The sequence below is a fragment of the Panthera tigris genome, chromosome F2 (assembly GCF_018350195.1).
Source record: "Panthera tigris isolate Pti1 chromosome F2, P.tigris_Pti1_mat1.1, whole genome shotgun sequence".
NCBI classification, from domain to species: Eukaryota; Metazoa; Chordata; class Mammalia; order Carnivora; family Felidae; genus Panthera; species Panthera tigris.
The window spans coordinates 32,706,532-32,727,182 of NC_056676.1; the positions used below are offsets into that span (position 1 = coordinate 32,706,532).

At 34.7% G+C, this 20,651-nt stretch overlaps 1 protein-coding gene across 4 annotated transcripts in view; it reads left to right on the forward strand.

The window, feature by feature from the left end:
• The window catches only part of RALYL (RALY RNA binding protein like), a 710,067-nt gene that overhangs the window by 369,392 nt on the left and 320,024 nt on the right, over positions 1–20,651 (forward strand). The gene's annotated exons all lie outside the window — the stretch shown is intronic.

Consider the following 20,651-nt stretch of genomic DNA (forward strand, 5'->3'; position numbering starts at 1 on the left):
AAGTAAAGTAAAATAAAACAAAATAAAATAAAATAAGAGAGTTAATGCTGTTTTACACAACCAATATACTCTTAAGTCTGTGATTATGTTAGGTTTTTCAAAGTGACTATGTTCATATATCTGAATATGACTGTCTTATTTACAGTTCCTTTTTAAATTTCTCCCGTCTCATAGAACAACTTCTTTCCATTCTTCATTTTCATTGAATATGGACATAATCACATCTTAGAGTAATTCAAATTATCAGCATAAAAAATGAACTACAGTATTACTTGCCCTCACTTTTTTCTTCATGACTTCCATAGGACTAAGAGGTCTGTTAGTGATTTAGTTAAAAAGGCCTTCCAAGATCTTTCTGGGCTACACAGAGTATTAGAAAGAAACACTTAGGCCATAAGGATCCCTTGAAAGCCTTGTAGCGGTAAAGTGTGTTAATTTTTGCACAAGATGTTTACATTGGTGTTTGCTATTGGTTTGCTATTGTTTTTTTTTTTTTTACAATAGAGGATTCTCAAAATTTGAGTTGTTTCAAATAATATGTTAAATTTTTAAAGGCCTAAGTCCTGCCCCAGATTTACTAGGATTGGGGAGAGTGTTGAGGGAGGGGAGACAGCTCTATTTTTAACAGGCTCCCTAGAAGATTCTCAGGCATCAGATTTACCTATTGCTCTAAACCAGTATTTATGGCATAAATATTGGCACATTGTCTCACTTCATTAGAGATATCATATAATATATTCTTTAAAAACTAGGGCTCCTTTGAGAGTGAAAGAGTGTTCTATTCAATAATTATGTCAGTTTGAAAGGCATAAAACAGGATTTCTGGGACAAAGCAGGACCAACACTTAACATAGACCCTATCTTTGTAGGACCACCAAAAATCTACCTTCAAATCTCACTATGTCGCTTATTGTCCTTATTTAGCTATTTTTTAATGTTACACTTTACATATATTATTAACTCATCATATATTAGTAATATTTTTGTTTTAAACGTTTTGCTTCACACAATTAAGAAATTTAAAAATTGGCAAATATCTTGTATTTATCCACATATTTACCATTTCCAGTGTTCTTTGTTTCCATATGTAGACCCAGGTTTCCTTCTGGTGACCTTTTCTTTCTACTGAAAATCATCATGCAGATATGCTGGCAATCAATCTCTTGGCTGCTGGTTGTCTGAATACTTTGTCTTTATTCTTGAAGGACAGTTTTGCTGGATAGAGAATTTTTAGCTGGAAGGACAATTTTGCTGGATATAGAATTTTTAGCTTGACAGGTTTTTTACTGCTCTTTCAAAATGTCATTCCATTGATTTCTAATTACATTTTCTGATGAAAAGGCTATGATGATCTTTGCTCCTATGTGCAAATAAAACAAAAAGTCTTCTCTCATCAAGTTGCTTTTAAAAGTTTCTCTTTTTCATTGGTTTTCAGCAGTTTGATTAGGATATGCTTTGGTATGGCTATCTTTTAATTTATCTGGCTTAGGATTTTGACAGGTTTATTGGTTCCATTAAATTTAGAATATTTTTCAAATATACTTTCTGCTTTCCCCTTCTGTCTTAAACACCAATTTATGTATTTTAAACATCTTGATATTTTTTATCAGGGTTCTGAAGTACTTGTAATTTTTTTTCCATTTATTTTTCTCTGTGATTCAATTTGGCTATTTGATACTGCTGTGTCTTCCATGATCAATTTGGAGGTAGTCTCCAGTCAGCTATTAATTCCATCCATTAAGTTCTTCACTTCTGATACTGTGGTTTTTAATCCAAAGAAGTTCACTTTGGCTTTTTAATATACCTTTCATTTCCCCTTCATTATATTCATGTTTTCCTTTAAATATTTAGCTTGTTTGTAATCTCTCTTTTGAAGTCCATCCTGAAAACAAACAACCTCATTAAAAAATGGCCAGAGACCTTAACGAACACTTCACCGAAGTCATATGTGATCATCAGGGAAGTGCAACTTGAAACAACAATGAGATACTTACTACACACCCATTAGAATGGCCAACAACCTCATGCAAACCCTTTGCAGACTTCTGGATGTCTTTCTCCAATGCTTAGATATCCCAACCACCTCCATTCTCTCCCGCATACATCTCTGCCTCCTCAACTCAAAAAGCCTGCTCTCTCTGCTCAGCTGCATCCTTTGCCTACCTTTCCTATGCAATGATCTAGCAAGTGCCTCCTGGCAGAAAGCCAGTTCACTTCACATTTCCTTTTCTGGGTATTCTGTCCTGTGTTTTCTGCTGTTAAATGTCTGAACGTGTTTGTTTCACATACATTGTTCAGGTTTTAGGGCAAGGTGATTTTAGTAACTCTGTCATGGCTGAAAATGGGAATAAATGATGCTTTATCTTGCATTTTTAAACCATCATCAAATCTAAATTTTTGGGTTTGTCTCCATTGTTTTGTCATCAGACTAAAGTTGATTAAGAATTCTAATCATGGGGCCACCTGGGTGGCTCAGTCCCTTAAGCATCAGACTTCTACTGAGGTCATGATCTCGCTGTTTGTGAGTTCAAGCCCTGTGTTGGGCTCTGTGCTGACAGTTCAGCCTGCTTTGGATTCTGTCTCTCTCTCTCTCTCTCTCTCTCTCTCTCTCTGCCCCTCCTCTATTCTCTCTCTCCCCCCCCCTCAAGAATAAATAAACATTAAAAAAATTAAAAAAGAGAATTCTCATCATATTCTTCTCTTTTGTGTCCGTAATTGAACCCTTATTTATGTGACATATAAAAGTTTCAGGAATGAAGAAAATTCTGGCCATTTTCACCCAGTATCACAATAGTCATAACAGGGTTTTTTTTTTTAATTTTCATTTCACTCCCTTCATTATGTAGAGGTCTTCAACCTCAGATTTGTGAATGAAAAAGAAAAAAAATGACTGTGGTTTATAATAATGACATTATATTCTTATTTTACAATTGAAATTAAAAGTCTTTTCTATTCAAAGTATTTCTATTTATTTTGTTACTGAATCTCCCATTGAAATCTCATGTATGTCTGTTTCTTTTTTATTTATAAGTCAAAATTAAATACAGGTGTCTGTTTGTTTATAATCAAATATAAATACAAAATATTGTATTTGAAATATATGCCTTTATATGAAACACGAAAAGTTCATTTTAAAACAACTTTATTTTTTTTTAATTCTTTTTAATGTTTATTTTTATTTTTGAGAGACAGAGAGTGAGAGAGACAGACCTCGAGAGGGGAAGGGCCAGAGAGACAGGGAGACACAGAATCTGAAACAGGCTCCAGGCTCTGAGCTGTCAGCACAGAGCCCGATGCGGGGCCTGAACTCACGATCTGCAAGATCATGACCTGAGCCGAAGTCGGACACTTAACCGACTGAGCCACTCAGGCTCCCCTTAAAACTCCTTTAAAAAGGGGATGCCTGGGCGGCTCGGTCGGTTAAGCGTCCAACTTCGGCCCAGGTCATGATCTCACCAAGACTGGTGAGTTTGAGCCCCGCATCAGGCTCTATGCTGACAGCTCAGAGCTTGGAGCCTGCTTCAGATTCTGTGTCTCCATCTCTGTCTGCCCCTCCCCTACTCTCACTCTCTCTCTCAAATAAATAAATAAAGAAATAAATAAATATTTAAAAAATGTTTGAACTCCTTTAAAATGTAACTAAAGATAGTTTGAAAGGCTGGCTTCTTTCCGTAGAATCCCAGAAGGGGTACAATTGTTTTTGCTTTCGTTTAGTTTGAGAATACATTTTTCCATGAGGCAATTTACTTTACATTTTTAGACATTAGTACTGGTCAATAATTGTCTAATGCAGCATGGAAAGTATTCTTCCTCACAAGATGGGGGAGGATGGTTCAGTCAATAAAGGATCATTCTTTGGGTATTTGTCTTGCTGATACAGCAGAAGCTGGGTGTAAATGCACAGGTACATCAATTTGTGCCATAATGCACACAGACTTGAACATTCCCTTCTTTATTTATTAATCAGGTCAAGATGATGGGCGAGAATTCTCTCTTGCATATCCAAGAGTCCATACTAGAAAATTAAGTGAATAAAAAAATTACGAGAAGTTATGTCAGCAATCTTGCTTCTGAGACAGCAAGTAACTGAAGGCAGCTTCAACTTTGATGACTACAGGTTTTGGAAATCAAAATACTGGATGCAAAGTAAATGATTATCCTATCACACCCTGCCTTAATTATAAAAAAGAAGAATATTTCATAATAGTTTATCCAATAGTTAATATTAAAAGTAAAGTGTCACAGGCATAGATTTGATCATAAAATAACATACCATCAGCAACAATCAGTATATTTTTTTCTTCGATCATTTATTTGTTGGTTTGAAAAAAAGACTCATTAAAACTTTCATTTTAGACTGAAGAAGAGAGAAACTTTATTTACGTAAGCCATAAAATCTTTGTTAATTTCTTCTTTACCTGAGAACTATGCATAAAACACGAAATGAATTTAAAGATTAAGGAATACTGTAAAGTAGTTATAACTATAGGAAATACTTTTGAAAGCATGCATTTTGATTACTGTCAGTAAAATTTAGTTGCACAGCTAGATGTTTATGTTTATTTGAAATTACATGAGAACACATGGCTGGAATTTAGAAAAAATTGTGCCAACTTGTATTTTGCCTGTGATGGTAGATAAATCAGTAGCTGAATTGGACTGCAGATGCATTTGCTTCTTGTAATCAGAATTGAATGCCTTCAGGTAATACATTTGCTCTCCAGGTTACATAGGTGTCCCCACTCCCAAGAGCAGTATGGCTTGAGATTAAGGCCACTGTCTCTGGTAGTAGACAGCTCGAAATTGAATCCCGCATTTGTTTACTGTGTGACCTTGGGCACATTACTCAGTGCTTTAGTTTATTTATCTGTAAAATGTAGAGAATCATGGTGTCTCCCTCATAGCATTTGTGTGAAGGTTAAATGAATATATTGTATATTGCCTAACATAATACCTGGCATATAGCAAGCCAGCAACGATTTTCACAGTACTAGTAGCAGTAATAATACAAATACATTTTACCTGCCTGGCTCCTGAAGGCACTTGAATTTGTAAATCTCAGTCAGATTTTTATACCGTTCTAGAACATAACGACTGTTGGTCATTGGCAGAACTCCTGGCCAATCTGATTTCTGGTCTACCAGCATCTATTTCTCTTTTTGTAATTCCACCTCCTTGACTGTCTTCTTGTTCACTGAACTTTTGACTGTACATGGAAGCTGACAGGTGTTTTCCCAGAGGTGACACCGACCGCTTCACACAGCTGTTATCTGACAGTGTTCAGGGCTTTCTGAGGAGAGCGCATGATGGAAAGGCCATCAGACAAGCAAGCCAACAGTTGCATTTGGCATAATTACACACTTCTCGAGGGAAGGAAACAGTCAATCTCACAGTTTTTAGTCAGGTTGACACTATCCACCTATTTTGCAAGGTACATTCACAAAGTTCAAATAGTTGATTGACTGAAGCTGAGAAGAAAAGGCTAAATGTCAGGCTTTTAAGATGAAACCCGTGGCAGCTCTCAAGCAGCCTGGCAGATAGAGTGAAGTCTGGAATTAAGAGTGACAGAGGAACGGATGGCAAGTGGTAAAGGGAAGCCCCAGTTTGCCGGAAAAAAGAAGTCAGCCTGCAGTTAGAGTGCGTGGGTTTTGATGAGGGGTAGAAAGGCGAAAATGTATACTAATTTGTATGTGCACAGCTATTTTAACATTCAAAGAAAAACTTCCACAATTTAACTAAAATCTTGAGATCTTCTTATGTTTGAAATGTTAATATGTTTTTTAACAGTGCCTAAGATATTTCGATTCCATTTAAAGATCATTTTATCACATTTTTATCACTCTGATCTCTGGTTTCAGAGATGTGAAAATCTAGGAAAATATAAATCAGTTCCATTGGTAAGAGGTCAGAGTGGAGAGAAAAGAAATTTAAAGTTAATGAGAAAATAAAACATGTGAAAAGTTTTGATTCATGCTATTTAGTGTAAAATTAAAGAATTTAAAATAATGAGAATTTTAAATAGTTACAAAGAAATAGTAAATAAAGCATCTTTGCTTTAATAAAATTCAGTATCTAATGTGACTCCATTAGCTTTACTGTGTGTTTCTAAAACCAAGTCTTTTTTGTTGTTGTTGTCCCTATTTTAGAGTGATAGCAATTAAAATTCACATATTAGTGACTTGGGTTATAGAAGTCATTAGGAAAACCAAAATCAGTCTTCTTGCTTTTCATTATTGCAGGAAGTTATGGCAAGATGAGGACGATTAATTAGATTCTATTCTATTTCTTTATTTAGTAAGTATCTAATAGTTTAAGAAAGAATAATAGTTTAAGCTAGTTCTGTCCAATAAATATGTCACTCGAAACACAGTTAAATTTTAAATTTTCTTGGAGCCAAAGTAACAATAATAAATAAAAGACACAGGTGAAAATTACTTTGTGAGATATTTTATTTAACCCACTAGCCAAATTTTATCATTTCAATGGGTAATCAATATAAACACTATTGAGACAGTGTCCAAAATAGTGTTTGAGTGGTTAATCAATGTAAATTATCAGTGGGGTTTTTTTTTTACATCTCTTTTCATAATAAGTTTTCAAATTGGTGTGTATTTCACATTTAGACACATCTCAATTTAATCAATAGCCACATGGGGCTAGGGACTAGCTACCATGAACAGCACAGATTTAGATCATTTTACCTTCATCCCACTCATTCATTCATTATGTGCTTGAAATCCATAAATGAAATATTAATTGATTGCCCATGTATTTTATTCTCTATATTGAACACTAAAATATATTTTCAAGTCCTTTTTGGTAATGGTCTGTTACAGTTAAAGAATCTCTGCTGTCAGAGGCATATCTTATCATTATGACTATCGTTAAAATTATTAAACAGCATTGTTCCAGTTGCTGTTACTGCATAACAGATTACCCCAAATTTTATCAAGATAAGACGACTACTTTATTATACTCACAGATTGTGTGGTCAGTATCTAAAAGGGCAGAGCAGGAGTGATGTGTTGCTGATACACAAATTCTGCAGAACGGCTCAGTGTTTGGGAACTAGAGTCACCTGGAATCTTTGTTCGTTCATATATCTGGTGCCTAATTCAGGAGACTGCAAAGACAAAAACTGTCAGCCGAAGCACCTGCTTGTGGCTTCTCAGTGTCGCCTGGCCTCACAGCCTGGTGACTCTGTGGTTAGACTTTTTCCATGTGCGCTCAAGGCTCCAAGGGCAGGTGTTCCAGCAAGTAGGACCCAAATTGCACTGCCTTATAGGGATTAGCCTTAGAAAGACCACAGTGTCGTTTCCTCTCCTTTCTATTAGTTCCAGATAAGCCAAATTCAAAAGGAGTTGGTAGAGACCTCACCTTTCCATTTGAGTGTCAGAGAACTTGAGAACATGTTTTAAAACCACTATATAGTTTTGCTTTCTGATGATTTGTTTCCCCATATCCATAGTTATGTGTGATATATGAAATATGTTTGGTCTCTATCTATTCTAACTCCAGATGTTCACTCACTGTACACAGAGATTCACCAGAGATTTAATTTCTGCATGCCCAGAGTCTGACATAATACCACCTTGTTGCACATATAATTTATAGAGTAATGAGAACTGCATTAACCGATAACATGGTAAGTATTCTGCAGAGGCTTGGCACACTATGTGTTCAGTAACTGTTAGGTTTAAATGTCTTAGAAAGCTATTAATATAATGATGAATCTTTGTTTAAGTTCCAGCTCCAAATCTCACTTTAATTAAGTTACTAGAGGGGCAGTGGGTGGGGGGATGGGCTAACTGGGTGATAGGCATTAAGGAGGGCACTACTTGGGATGAGCACTGGGTGTTATATGTAAATGATGAATCACTGAAACCAATACTACACTTTATGTTAACTAACTTGAATTTAAATAAATAAATACAGAAATAAATAATAAGATGATTTATTGTATACAAAGAAAAGTTACTGGAATTCTCTAAACATCTATTCCCCTTTTGTTATTAAAGATAATATTAGCCCATTTTATAGGATATCAATAGTATTAAATGGAATAATCCATGCAAAATGCTTATTCTAGTATCTGGTATACAGTAAGCAATGTATTTTATGAAAATTTGTCCAGAAATTGTCATTATGACAAATTTCTCAATGGATTATTCCACAGAGAAAAGACTTTTAATCAACACTATGGAGTAGTTATCTATCCCAATCAATAGAGGACATTCTGTAACAGTTTAATTATGATATATTTTATTGCATAATATTATTTGTGTTCTTGAAATAGTCTACAACTAATCAGACCAAGTAAATTTCCAGATTGATATAATCACCAGGCAGCCACTTAAAGCGTTTATAATCAATTATATAAAATTAGGGTAATGAGGTGTCTTTTTTTTTTTTTACTGATACTTATTTTAGTGTAAAACAGAAGAAAAGAGTTCCACACAAAGCTTCATTGTGATTTCCCTATCTATAAACTTCAGTGTATCTGAGTCCTTCCTAAGTGGCTAACAAATTGCCGGTGATTTGCTGTTCATATATGGTTAACCATAACTTCATACTCCAACAGTGCTATCACACTGTGGTATCACAGTGATTATCACTGGTTAATGTTAACCAATAAATATCAAAGAATGCTTAAATCATAATGATAACTACTATTACAGCAAATTTAACTTGGCCTTTTGTTCAAATTATACTTTTATTTTCTGAAGAGTATAAAGGCATAAATCCGCAAAGAATCATACTATCTTGGTAATGATATATCAGGCTGGCATGTGAACCACAGTTCTTTCCCCATTCTATAATGTAACTGAAACCAAGTGCACTTACTTGTTAAAGGCTCTCTAGGCTGTCAGTTCTTCACATGACCCGTGTGATTTGTGCTGCTAAAAATATTGAATATTTTCCAGAACATTGCTATTATCCTCCTATTTATAGTTCACAGATGATGGTAAGAAAACTATTTAAAAATCTAGATGGTGTTCGGTGAAAACACCAGTTAGATACGAGGAAAGCTATGTTCTAGTCCTCTCAGCTGCTAACAAAGTAACTGACTTTGAACTTGTCCTTAACCCCTCCATAAGGGGTTAGTGTGGTCTAGAACCTATTAGGGCAATAACCTACAAATAAGTTCATAAAATATGCTATAGATTTATGCCTCATTGTAATTACCAATATTAAATATATACTTTTTATAACTAAATGCTACCTGTAGTTTGGGATGCTATGAGACACTAATTTAAATTTCCTTTACTCCTAAGTAATTGATTACATTCTTGATTTATTTCTTGACTCCATCTATCTTAGTGTCCACACTAAGACACTGAGCTGCCTTAGTAACAGAATCAATGGTAGTGATTTGGTCTTTGATTTCCTTGTCCCTGTGTTCTACTTATCTGGTGAAACTGGTCCAACATTTTCTTGGTCTTCTAACAAATAACAATGCTTTCTTTATGAAATAAAATAACATTATTGACTTCTTGCTCTTCATTTTACATGTGTTCTTACTGAAATCAGAATTGTGGGTGGCTAGGTTAAGAATGCTTCCAGATTGTTGATTTGGAAGGTTTTCCAAACTAATTGTTGATTTCCTGAATATGAGTAATAAAATCAGTTGATGAAAGCTGTATCTTTCAGCTGTAGTAAACTTTCTTCCTGTTTACTTTCAGATCTTATGATGAAATTGTTTTACAATTCTGGTAGAGTGAAGGAAACATCCCTGAATAATTATACAACTTACTAAATAAAACCAACATTTTTGATGAAATAGTATGTATTGGATGCCAAGCATTGATTGGAGGCTAAAATCTCTTGTATTACTAAATCCTTGCAAAAACTTGTGATATAAGTTATTACTGAAGAGTCAAGAAAACAGGCTTAGAATGGTAAATTTACTAGCTGTAGTTATTCAGTGAGAAAGATTCAGAGTCTGACTATAACCCATGATTGCAAAGTCAAGCTAACTCACATATTCAGTGATAGTGAATATATTGTTAATTACAAAAAAAAAATCTGGATGATATGAAAACAGATTATATGGAAGAACATATACAGAGGAATATATGGAAACAAATGTAGTACAGTCACATAATTTTTTTTTACCTTTCTTAAATATCTTTCAAGGGGTGCTTGGGTGGCTCAGTCAAACATATGACTTCAGCTCAGGTCATGATCTCACAGTTCATGGGTTCGAGCCCCACATCGGGCTCTGGGCTGACAGCTCAGAGCCTGGAGCTTGCTTCAGATTCTGTACCTCCCTCTCTCTCTGCCCTTCTTCCGCTTGTGCTCTGTCTCTCTGTCTCTCTCTCAAAAATAAATAAATGTTAAAAAATATATATCTTTCTAGATTTAAAATTTAATAAATATATTTAGGGATGTATTTAATTTAATAGAGATTTAATCATTTTGGTTATTTATTATTCTTTTTAAAAGTTATTAATATTTAAATGTAATTTATTTCAAGTTTCTTTTCCCATGAAATAATATCATTTTGTAATCACTGAGATATGCAGAAGCAAAAGAAGCTTGATTAAAGCTTGTGTTAAAGATTCATGAGTTAAAAAAAAAGGAAATAATGATCACATAGAGATAATAGATCCGCTAAAACACATGTCTTTCCATCTCCTATATCTTCTTAGGATCATAAAGACACTGCTAGAAAGGTGATTTTTCACTTCCATTTAAAGCCTTTTATGAATAGCTATCCCCGGAGCAACTCTGTTCTATGCCATGTTACTCAGAATCTAGGATAATGCAGCCCTTGTTTCTGCCTTACTAGTTGTTCAGTGATGAATGTATTCAGGGTCCTTCCTTGACTTGAGACATTTGTGTCAACCTTCTGCCAGAATGTGTGCTTGAGTCCTGATGGCTGTTACAGGTATTTTTTTTTTTATAATGGTGATGAAATTGCATTAAGCAATTTAGAATCTTTCACTTTCCTTTTAAGTATTAGGTATTGATGTATATGCCATGATGTCACTCATTCTTTCCCTGAATGCATTAACCTTCATTCTCTATGTTTGTGTCTGGTCTGTCTGTCTAATTTAGAATAAAAGCCCTGTGGGAAAAGTCTAATTTGGTGCTGTGTACATTCTAAAGTCATTGCATGAGCTCAGTAAATGTTTATTAATGAATATAATTGTCAACATTATTAGTGGATATTATTGATTCGTAGTAGTGATGATAATCTGCATTTAGTATAACTGGAAGGAAGTGCTAGACCTAAGTTTTTAATGAGGGAAATACAAGTAATGTGTGTGTCTGCATTAAGTGTAAATACATACACACACACATATTGCATATACATATATGTGTATATATATTGAACAACTATTGCTTTTCATGTCCACACTGTAATATAAAATATTTTCAGATGAACATTTTATGCTTCATTTAAATATACTTTAATAATCATGAAAATAAGCAAAACACATCTAAATGTTTGCATTGTCACATGACTTAATTCAGAAAATTCTTATTATTTTTATATTACCACATGCCAAATGCACCTATTAATCTGCTGTATATTGGAAACAAAGGAGGAACAAGAAATGGTCCCTATCTTCAAGATACCCATCATGCAAAGTACACACAAGTAAGTTGGTACTTGCAGCCCAGGGTGCTGAATGCTGAGATATAGCGTCAGGTTGGAAAAAGGAAAGGTATGGAATCCCTTAGCACGTGTGCTTTTTAGAATACTTTCCTGATTCCAATAGGGCACCAGCCTTGTTTTGAGAACTACCATGTGCTAGCCAAATTTAAGCTTTTAAGAACCTAGAGGTGTTCGATTTCCATTTTCACGTGAGAAAACCAACTTAAAAGAATTTGTGATGAACAATGAAGATGACAGAGCAGAAGTTTAAATCCAGTTCTGACGTAATCAAGGCCTAAATTCTATCTCCTTAATAATTCCCTAAATAAAGCCTTAAGATCCAATCTGTTAGAAAATTAGGAAGCTTTTCCTCATTTGATGTATTGATAAATGTATAATGAACCTATAATTTGAATTACAGATGGTTATTATCCAGAGAAGCAACTATTTAAATGCTTGGTCTTAAGCTAATATGGCAAAGTTGAGCTGGAAAATAATACTAAATAATGTTTTCTTTTCTTTCAAAAACTGTCCACTGCAGGTTTCTGGTGGTCCTAGGGCTAAAGGTTAATCTCATATTCTTATTTTTTATAAGCATATTTCATGGCCTGATAATGCTCTGGACTTATTGAAGAGGCATGTTCTTTCCTATGTTTTGACCCGGTATTGTTAGAGTCCCACATAATATATTTTTGTGATTCTTACATCGCTGTAAGAAAATTATATGACTCATTTTGGTTCACTTTGTCTGGATTAAGGAGCAACATTGGTATCTCAGCTGTCCAAGCCTGAAAAATGGATTGCCACTAAACGTATCATTAAGCACAACAATCAGTAACTTCAGCAAAGGCTTCAAGTAGCAATGCTCGTGCTTAAGGAGGAAAAAAGTAGGGATGTAGCCCAGTTAAATACAAATTTATTTGTACTTGATGTTGCATTTTATCTGTTCATAGAACATAGGGTCATAGAATAAATATACATTAAAAGTGAATCTTTTCTTCATTCATTCTAATGGCAAAACTGAAATACAGCCTTTTCAGCTAAATGTTAGAGTATCAGAGTAGATTTTCTGTTAATTCCTACATTTACTTGAAGTTGCAAGCTTCTTTGAGATGGAGTGGCAAGATAATAAGTCCTAGAGAATCACTCATGTTTTTAAGGCTTTGATAACTGACTTTAACCTACAATTCATTTTGTCTTCAAAGTGATCACATTGAATTTCAGAAGTATTATATTACTTTTTAAATCTTATTTTTAAATACTTGTTCCTCAGATGGTGTTCTAGCAGTACTTATTCCATAAGATATAATAAATAAAAATAAGTAGCTTATATAAAAAATGTGTAAATAAAATTAAATAAGTATATATTTTTTCTATAGCGCTTTTCAGAATTTTTTTATCTCCCAGGGAAGAGATATAGTATGCAGCATTTCCAAACTTATTCCAGTAGGAGAAGTTTTATGATTAAGAATCAAAATGAAGGATATTCTAGGGAAAACACTGTAACATGCTGTAGTTATTAACTGAAATTTTAAATTAAGTACTTATATGAAATATAAGGACCAATTGAATGGGACCTTCTAGATGTCTCAGATTATTGCTGAAACTCCAATAATCAAACAACAGATGATGAATAGTCTACACTCTACTAAGAATGTCTAAACACATTCATAATAACTGACAACAGATGTGCTCAGTAGCTTTTAACTCTCCTTCCACCCATATAAGAGAGGGCCATAAATTCAAAAGAATGGTGGCATGGAAAGCCATGGAAGTAGAGTTGTCAGCTTCATGGAGAATATTGTGTGATTTCATATGCCCGCCTCTATTTCTATTGATGCCACCCCACTTTCTCCACCCCCCACACACAGGAGGATACTGATACTTTCTCCTCTAAGCCAAGGGAATACTTTTAAAATTTTGGGGTCTTCTGGAAGGCCCAGGCTAGTATTATTCTCCTCAGTTGATGAAGTACTCAGCTACAGCAATGTGTAGAACTAACATTGCATTTGAGGGACACTCAGTAAGATAATTCTTGAAAGAGCTTGGCTCAGGTCATGACATTAAGGAATGTACATGAACATAGTGACTATTACCTGATTCCCATGCCCTGGTTTTGTTCCAAGCTTGGTTTTGTTTAAAAAAAAAAAAAAGAGGGGGCAGGGGGCAGGATAAGGGAAAAGGTCTGTATTTCTGCATTTGCGGAATATGTACAATGTAGGGGCACCTGGATGGCTTAGTCAGTTAGCTTCCTACTTCGGCTCAGGTCATGATTTCGCAGTTTGTGAGTTTGAGCCCTGTGTCAGGCCCGGGGCGGACAGCTCAGAGCCCAGAGCCTGCTTCGGATTCTGTGTCTCCCTCTCTCTCTGCCCCTCCCTGCTCACGCTCTGTCTGTCTCTGTCTCTCTCTCTCTAAAATAAATAAACATTTTTTAAAAAAACATTAAAAAAAAGAATATGTACAACGTATAAGTTTGCAGTCGATGAAATGATTCAAGTGATCAACATGACTTGAACGTAAGAGCTACTAGATGAGGCAGAAAGAAGCTGTAAGGTGTGCCACTGGGAGAGGTTGCTGGGATGGATGGGATGTTAGAGCACACATAGCACATTTGAGGGACTGTGCAGTCCTATGCAAAGGGAATATGTTCTGGGCAGTGTCTCTGAAGAAGGCACAAATGTGCCCTATGCAAAGGCTGGCATTTTTAGATGTGCCATAGTGGAGGGCATGGTGAGGTGGTCAACAAGCTTTAGCCAAGTGAGAACTACAGAGAAATTAGTACAAAGGCTTTTTGCACATCTGCCTTAAATTCCCTTTCCTTGCACTGACCCTGGAAAATACAGAGTTGTAGAGCTAAAGACTAAGTCCCACTTCCTTCCCCACTGGGGGTTCCAGACCCAAAGTTCAACCCCAAAATGAAGGAGGAAAAGTACAGTTAACTGGATGTAAATGTGAAATTTAGATTTACTTAGGACTGGAGTTATTAATAATTGTTTGAGTTGTTTTTGTTTTTGTCCTTTCCCCCACTCTCCAGTATAGGACTCATTCTAATCATTGACAATGACTACAAGGCTACAAAATCTCATGGAGGTGTTTCAAGGGATCTGAAAGGGAATCCCCAAAAGCATATTGAACATATGGGTTTGAAAAAATAAAGCTTTTTTCTAATTGTATCCTTTTAGATTCAGCCTGTCCAATATGCCAGTTATAGACATTATGTTTAATTTCCATGTCACTAATTTTATGTTAAATTAGCAGGTTATTGTATTATTTAGTTAAAATAATACAAGTTTACTAACTTCAGATGAGATTAATCCTACAACAAACTTAGAAATGGCATATATTTTACATACAGGTGCATAGTTTATATATAATGGTTTATGAAATATTAATGAACATAATTGTGAAAAAATATATTTTAGAACATCAGATTAGGTTCAGGAAAATACTTTTAAACAGATAGTATGTATTTTATTATTTTAATTCATAGCTAAAAACCCAATTATTATATTAATCATATTCTGCTGATAATATCTGGTAATGTCAGAACCCGAGAGCTAATGGCAACTTAAATTAACAATCTATGTCAAATTTTAGGAGAGGAACAATAAGAATGCCAAAAGGGAAAAGAAACATATGAATATAAAATAAATTCAGACACTCTGTTTTAGAAAATTATTAAAAATTCATATATAATATTTCTATATCATGTAGCTGGTGGCAAAGACATCAATCATCATATTATCTGTACATTGAACATGATAAATTGATTGTATTCTAATGAAAGGATCTAATTACTTAGAGAAATGAAGGGAACATATGAAAGCTTCTTAGCTCCAGTGGCCATACATTATCATTAATAACACTGAACACTATGTGGTTTAATTCCTCTGCTCTGAACATTTTGCAACACACAATCTTCCTAGTTCATTTCCCTAAAGAGAGGTCAGATAATTAATCTATCATCCTCCTAAAAATAGCAAGGGGAAATATCACATGAAACCCCTTCAATGGTGTTCAGAAGTTTTGTACTTCAATTTTTTTTGTTTTTGCTAAACTTCCATAGGTAACAAACATTAAGCCTATGCATAATCATTGGTTCAATATATAATTGCAAAGCTCTTTCAGTAATTTTTGTAGTACGTCCTATTATCATTAAAATTACGTTGTAGCCTTGCTATAGCCATAACACAGAATCGAGATTCAAAATTATTTCAATAGGATGGAATTCAAGGTTGATACCAGTAAAGTAGAATTTAACAGACGATATGAAAACTTGTGTATCTGGGCTTAAATGATCGTTTGTGCAGATGTCGCAGAGGGAGACATATACTGAGAAATGAATGGCTGACTAAGAGCCCAATTGAGAGTGAGAATATTACACAGCATTTGAAGGAGGCTTCTGCAGAAGGAAGATTAGAGCTGTAGGCAGATGAGGCTATGGAATTTCTCCTTAGGCAGTTTTTAATTCAAGAAATAATGTGTTAACAACCACAGCTATCAAATATGGAAATGAGTGTTTTGCAAGGTGGTGAGTGCCTTCTCTTCGGTGTTGTTGGATCCTTCCAAACATTGACTGTATATGCCATGAAAGTAGACTGTATAAAAGGCATATCTGCAATCAAATCTGGAAGAAATCATTAACTCTACAATTCCTGGATTGTACTTTTTTCTCACTTATATGACCCATTGACTCTCTCATTGGCATGTATATTCTGTCTTATTAAGTATAGGTATTTATGTAGGTGTGTAGCTCATTTCTAGATTTTTTTCTTATGCAGTAAATTCTGTACTATTAGTAACCGAATTTTACTTGTATCCTTATCTCCTATAGGAGGTCTAGAAGCCTTGAACTAGAAGCACACCAAAAATATTTGGGCATATTATGAAATTAATGTATAATAGGACTTTCTTGAACAACATACAAGAGCAATATTTACCACAGTGTTAAAATGATATTTTAATGAGAGATACCATTCAAGAATTGTGAAGAGTCTGAGGTTTTACCTAGCTTGCATGCTAACAAGTTAGCCTATCTCAGCTTTATGGATGCTATCCGAACACCCAAGATTCTTGGGTCAGAGGATATCACAATTTCATGAATGTTAACAGAAGACCCAAGACTCCTGGATTAGAGTCAGAGGATTTTATTACTCACAGTATAGCAAAGAGCATGAGAATAAGCATATGTGAGTTCCTCAAGCTATCAGAGCACAGAGGAGTAAGGTAGATGAGCCAAGATTGTGCATGAATGCCTGGGAGGTTGTGTTACAGGACAGAAACCTGAGCTTGCTTAGGGAACCACAGATTTTTTATAATAGTTAGAAGCTGGTTTTCCCCTGCTCCAGAGGAAGAAAATAGGATCCTGTCTTCCTAGGCTGTTTGCTATATGCAAAGGTCTTTGAAAAGATAGTTCAAAGAAAGTTCAGTTAGTACCTCTCATAAGACACACAGAAACACAAGAAACCCATGGAGAATTGCCTCCCAACAATATCATTCACAGAATGCTTCTACATCGTGAGTTAAAGAGGACACTATTTAAGCCAGACTTTGGTGTAGCACTGTGTGATAATGATGAGAAAAAGAACGTGAAAAAATCATGGAAACTGAAATTTACAGATCCAATGTGTCAGAAGTGACCTCAAGACTATGAATTATCGTTAAATAATTTGAAGCTAGAATCTGTCATGACTACCTCTTGAATTTCATGATTTTTGTGGCTTTTATTTATTGTTAAGACCCTTCTGATTATACCTTCACAATGGTTTATTTCTCCTTTGTTGTTCCGTTGTTACTTTTGTACCTTTGTTCATCTGTGTTCTGGCTTTTATTTTACTGGTTAGCAGCTAACCAGAGTATTTGTAGGGGAGGGTGTCTGGTGATTCTACCCAAGATGGGAGACTTAAAAAAAAGAAAAAAAAAAGAGGAAAAAGCACTATCTATAAAACTCAGGTGCTCTGTAAACATTCCTGTAATTTACTTGGTTTCCATACTTCAAAACAGCAATTCTATTTAAAAGCCATAGGAAGATGATAGTAGATAATATCATGAAAATACACAGGGACAGAACTCTTTTTAACTTTTAAAGTTTTGGAGATAGCAAGTTTCTTTTTAAAAATACCAGTGTTTACTCTACTCAGAAATAACCAAGGCTTTCATTCTCTTTGTGTGTCTTTCTTTCTCTGTATATAGATGCAGTTTGCAAATTGATACAGAGATGACTATTCACGATATCTAAAATGTATGGTTTAAATTTCTTTAAACTCCGTTGAACTTTTTGCTATAAACAATCACTAATTTTAATGTCACTGAATCTTTTGTCATCATCAACATCAAACCTCATTAATGAAATTCTTAATTGAATGTGGGCCTTTAAATACTATTGAACAAAGGTAATGAGTGATCCCCAAATCAAATATGTGATTATAACAGGTTATGTTATCCCACAATAGCATCTGGAACAGAGGAAAGAGCCAATAACTTTAGTTGAACTGAGCTTACTGTGTTTATCAGGACAAAGTATTAAAATTATAATTTTCATAAAATGTTTCAATAATCATAAAGAGAATAGAATATATTTTATTAAATTTATTTCTGCCTTTATCACTCTCTGATTTACAAAAAAGAATAAAGATATTGTCCAATAATAGATAAGCATTGCCTTATATCATATACACATTTTTAACCTATAGTATATTTGAGAGACACGGAGACATGCTTTTTGGGTAAATGTGCTTTGTTAGTGATCTCTAAAACTACAGGAAGAGCACCGACATTAGACTCCACATTGCATCATCATATGTGACTGCTTTTACACTTCATCTGCTTACAACAAATTTTTAAATGTACTTAAAAATACATACATACATACATGTATGTACCCTTTTAATTTCAAGTAAGAATAATGAAATGATTATCCATTTCAGAAAAGTTAAAAGGGTATATTTCAAGGTTAGACTGAGTTTCCAGAAACCTACAGACTGGCCTTTATTCTTTCAGTGTAACAAGTCAGTGCTAAGCACAGGCATTGGTGAAAAGAGAGGTGGGTGGAATTCTGAGTCTACTCCTAACTCTTTGTGCTGATTACAGGTGGTTACTTAATCATTCCAGTTCGGTCCTCCCCATTTCCTCCTGTTAATGGGGATGACACCTATGGTTATGCATATCAAATGATATGATATATACAAAGGACTGAACACAGCTTCTTGCACATACTGCACCATATGATTTCAGCTTTCCTGGGTCTCGATTTCCTCACCTCTAAAAATAGGATTAGACTATATGCTCTCTAATGATTTTCCAGCTTTAACTTTATATGGAGTTTTATTCAGGGTTCCTCATTTGCTATTGTCTGTGGTTCTGCTCAGTTTTGCTATCTTCCTAATGCATTTTTTTAACCAACTGAGTAAGATCTAGGGACTAGAACACAAATATATGATTATGAATGTATTCCATATTATCATGACAGATATCTAATATCCAGACATGGTATATGAGCATTTTTCATGCATAATCTTGCTACACTTCTGGCTCTAGTTTACCTTTGATAACTAAATCATTGATGAGGACCAGAGAGAAAGGGAGTGACAGAGAGAGAGGGAGGTAGGGACGATGGCAGGGAGGGGGTTGAAACTGAACATTTTAAGGATTCCCACAGCCTGGATACTCTGAGATTTTGATTATGGTTAAAGAACTGGCATATGGTATGACAGAGACTATAGACATCAAACAGAATTAGAGTTCTGGAATGCAGATTCTGTTTTTGCTGAGAACAGCTCTTGACATGCAGAAATGAGCCCCACATTTGTAAAGGCCAATTGACCCAATGTTAATAGATAGTAAACACAATTGTCTCCTGAAGTCTAGACGTATCTGATACTACCTTAGACACTTAATGTAGTTTAGAAAGTCTTTTTCAGCATGAAAGATAGCAATAGCAGTGTCTCTCATATCTTTCATAAGAAAGTTACCAGAGAGGTAATTTAGAATTTATATGAGGGATATATTTTTCAATAATTACCTATTTTAACAAAAAGTGCATCCATCTTTTGAGGTTGTAACCGTAGATGTTTTGATTTTAGGTGGGTATAGATGTTTTATATGCATGTGTGTACACATGCATATAAATAATTAATGACCTTGTGGCGAATATACTATGCAGAAGCTCAGATGGCTTCTTTTGCATGCCAATGTAGTTACAAATGTGGGACTTATGTTATTAGATCATTGATGATACATATCTGATATATCCCACTCCTTTCCCTAAATTACTAGTAGCTAGAGGACTATATTTTAGTCAATGATACAACATCTATGCCAGTGAATAAGTGTGTGCTGAAACAAAACGAAGTCGGTCTCTTGATTTTCTCTATTATCTAAAAATTTCAAAAGTTATATCCATCTCTTAAATGAATACCTTAGTGTCTTTTAAAATATTTCTGTAAATTTTACATACTTTCATTAATAAAAACTCGTTCTTCCTCTGAAGGTTCTTCAGAGTTTTCCTAAGTTGGGACCCATGGGGTGCATTTGAATAGCATCAGAGCTTTTTTCTTGGCTTTAATCAAAATACTCTCCTATCTCAGCCGCTCAGGGTTATATGAAAAATAAGTTGGTCTGTTTCTCTTCTTCGAGACATAGGGAATGCACCTTTCTTCTTTAAGAGCTTTATAAAATGTCCTTTTCTTTAGGTTTGTCTTGAAATTCTCAACACTATTAGCTTAAATGTCCTCTTTACTAACAGTATTTTGTAAACGCTTTGCTATATCAGTCATCATTTTGTGTTATAGCCTCTTATCTTTGTTTTTGTCTCCTTTGTTAAACTGTGGATTATGTCATTCCACCAACAGCCATGACTCTTGGTAGTGTCAGAGTGAGGATGTCCTCCTTGATTCCCATACATTGAGCAGATTACTTGGAGTACAAAGGACGAACAAACCACGAGCTTTCTCATGCTACTTGCATCCAGCCCATATGGTAATGAACAGAATGGAGTACTTTAAGAATTATGACTTACAAAATATTATTTCCAAAGAACCATCAGCTG